The 3299-nt window shown below is 61.5% G+C and overlaps 1 protein-coding gene across 7 annotated transcripts in view; it reads right to left on the bottom strand.

Moving 5' to 3' along the window:
* The window catches only part of TENM4 (teneurin transmembrane protein 4), a 691021-nt gene extending 687733 nt beyond the window's left edge, over positions 1–3288 (bottom strand). For all 7 annotated transcript variants that reach the window (XM_025042569.1, XM_015600544.2, XM_015600547.2 and 4 more), the window contains exon 1: positions 2804–3288. The gene's annotated coding sequence lies outside the window, so the exon portion shown is untranslated. The remainder of the gene's footprint in view (positions 1–2803) is intronic.
* Positions 3289–3299: the final 11 nt, after the last annotated feature.

A 3299-nucleotide genomic window follows, 5' to 3' on the forward strand; every position in this document is an offset into this window, starting at 1 on the left:
CTGCGCGCAGGGAAACAGGTTGCCGCTGAGCCCCGATCCTTCCCTGTGGCCGCCCCGCCGCGACTTGATACCCGCCCTAGCCAGGAAGCTAACCCAGCCCCTCCTGTGCACTCTCCTCCTTCCCGGACCCCAGTGGCAGAGCCCGAGCCCTCCAGGCAGCCGGGTTAAAGGCGCCTTCAGCAAGGTCAAAGCACGGCCGGCCGCCACCTGGGGATTTTTCCTAGCCGAGCATGAGCTTTGCAATCGCATTGTTAAGGATCATGGCAGCAGCAGGAAATCCGAACGGCCCCACAGGTCTGCGAGAGGGAGGATTTATTTTACAGCGCGGAACACACTCAGACAGACCCAGGATTTCAGGGGGAGGGGATGCAGGGTTTCGGGACGCTGGAATGTGGCAAAAACAAAACACTCCCCACCCAAAACACTCCCCGACTGCGGGAGAAAGGGAGTTCAGGGCCACGGTGCCCGACTTTAGCGTTCCGCACAGCTCTGTCAGATCTGGGGTGGCTTATCCCTCTACAGGCGAAAAACAAGATTTAAAAACACCCTACTTCTATGGTTTCTCTATCAAAGACCATCAGCGCGCTATATGCTACGGCGGCGAAGGGAAGCAGCAAAATGGGGAGAGAATAAACGCAACAGAAGCAAACTGCCTTCCGCTTAGGAGAGGAGCGAGGAGGAGGAAGCCATAGTCCGCACCCATCTCCATCCCATCCCCATTAGCGCCGGGTTAGCCTAGGAAACCAGGAATAGGTACATAATGGTGGCCGACCCTGGCAGAGGCCAGCACACGCCCTCCTCACCCCCTGCCAGAGTGGGCCGGGATGCCTGGCATCGCCAAAGGGGACCAGGCATCGCGGGCAGGTTTCAAACACGTGAAAGAGCATTGGGTGTGAAAGATGGGGAGGAGCGCCCTGAGAGGCAGAGAAGAGGGGCTTTAGGGTTTCCCAGTACACAAAGTCAGTTTCCTAAAACAGCATTCCCTGGAAGGCCTCCCAATATCCCTTCGGGCTCTGAGGACTCAAGGGACCCTGAGTTCTGACCGGCTTTTTCCCTCTGATCAACCACGGATCCTCCACCCAGTCTCTCCCTCGATAACCGGTTCTTTGGGGACAGCAGTATCAGCACCCAAAGCCCATGGCAGAAGTGGGCGCCTCAGTAGTGCGAGGCGTCTCCCTGCTCTCCGGTTCCGGAGGTGCGGAGCGCCCCGGTACTTACGTACCCTAAGCAGGCAAACTTTCAGGCTTGTCTTTTGCGAACGGGTGCTCACATCACGCTTCTGGGTAATCACTGAGGCAGTTTACATAACTGCCCGCGATGCTGGTTGGCAGATCGCCCTGTGTGCGCGGCTGCACAGCTCAGCACATGGGCAACCCCTCGACCCGGCACTCGGATCCCAAGGGTGACCCGCGGCGGCCTTCCACAAAGCGGCAGGACAATTTCATGGGTTAGTCAAACACCAAGAGTGCACGCAGAATCGGGCAAAACCCAAGTTGCCTCTCTGCGCCCCTTTCGCTGCATGGGTGGCTGATGGATAACTGTATCTCTACGAACCTTCTCTCCAGGGTTAGGGGATTAGAGGGGGGTTAGGGACCAGGCGGGAGATTGGCCCGGTTCTGAAGAGGTACCCACACCCAACCGAGTAATAATACCCTCGTCCACATGGACCATGGTGCACAAATCGCCTTAACGTCTCGCCCTGAAAAGGAAGCCAATTCCCAAAGTTAGTGACCACGCAGTTGAATTTCCAGTACTTTCCAACCTAGCGTAGGCGGGGGCAGGGCAGAGAAGCAGCGGGCAGAGGCCAGCGAAGCCCACCCTACTGCCTACCAGTGAGGACTCACCAGTTGAACCTCCCTTTGCCCCCAGTAGTTAGCTGTGTATTCCTCGGTTGCGTGCACACACACACACACACACACACACACACACACACACACCGCGATACCACCTTTCCGTCTGCTCCTCCAATAGACTGCATTTTTAAATCTCAAGGAAAATGACTAAGGAGCTCGGTGATCACATTTCAACCCAGAGCACATTTCTCGAAGCCTGGGGTGCAAGGAGTCACACACACACACTCACACACTCACTCACACTCAAATCCGGAGCGCTCCGAGCATCCACCCGGCGGCTGCCGACTCAACTCACTCTGAGGGGAACGTAAACACCGCTGCAAGGCGGCGGGCGAGGAGAGGCGAACGCCGCGCCCGCTGCAGAGGGTGCGGGGCTTGAGTCTTGTCTCTTGGTTCTCCGCTCCAGTTGCTGCGCGGAAGGGGACACTGCAGCCAGCGCTCGCCCCGCAGGGCAGGCTGCAGCCGCCGGAGCTCGGCGCCGCCTCGCGGGCTCCTCCAGCGCCCTCCGGGGCCCTGGGGCGGGCGGGTCTGCAGAGGGGCTGCGGGCACTAGTGCCGGGGAGGCAAGGGGATCCCGGCGAGACAGACGAACCCGGGGCGCGCTGCCTCCCTCCCATCCTCCGTCCCGAGTCCCGGGCCCGCGCCAACCTCCCTGCCCTCCCCTCACCCTCGCTCTCAGGCTCCAGTCCGCGGAGGGCTCCAGGGGCTGCAGCGGCAGAGGCTCCGGGCTTCATACTGGCTCGCTTCGCCGGCAACCCGCGCCCCAGCCTCCCTCTCTTCCATCCCCAGTGCGGGCCGGGGAAGCAGGAGAGCGTCCCCCAGAGCCTCCGGAATCCGCGGGAGCTGCCCGGACCCTGCCACAGCTAGTGAGCGCAGAGAAGCGAGAGAGCCAGCGAGGCGCCGCCGCGGTCCCCAAGGCGCTTTTCCGGAGAGCGGATCACGCCGCCTTACCGTGGCTGCAGACTGCCACCGCCGGAGAAGCGAGGAGGAGGGCACCAGGGAGGCAAGGCGCCGTGCCAGTGGCTCCTATTGCACTCGGCGGCACGGTTCCTCTGCTCTGCGAGCCCGTGGACACCCTGGAAGGAGCAGGTCCCAGCTCTGCGCTCAGCTCCAGCGAGACCAACAATAGCTCCCGTGGGGAGCGGAGCGCCAGCGATCCTCCAGCCGCGCGCGCACGCCGGGCTCCCGCTCTCGGCCGCTCCCGGCCGGCGTCCCTGCCAGCACTGCTGCCCCACATGAAACAGCTGCAATCCCGAGGCTTCTGGGGGGTTGGGGAGGGTGTGTACGCGCGCGCGTGTGTGAGTGTGTTTAATAGCTTCCCTCCTTTTTTTCTTCCCCTCCCTGCCTGTTCGCCTGCCTGCCTCCGTCCCCCACCCTCGCTCTCTTACACACAGACAGAGAGGGCGAGAGAGACACACACACACACACACTCACACACACACGCACA

This window comes from Pteropus alecto, unplaced genomic scaffold, assembly GCF_000325575.1.
Source record: "Pteropus alecto unplaced genomic scaffold, ASM32557v1 scaffold7, whole genome shotgun sequence".
NCBI classification, from domain to species: Eukaryota; Metazoa; Chordata; class Mammalia; order Chiroptera; family Pteropodidae; genus Pteropus; species Pteropus alecto.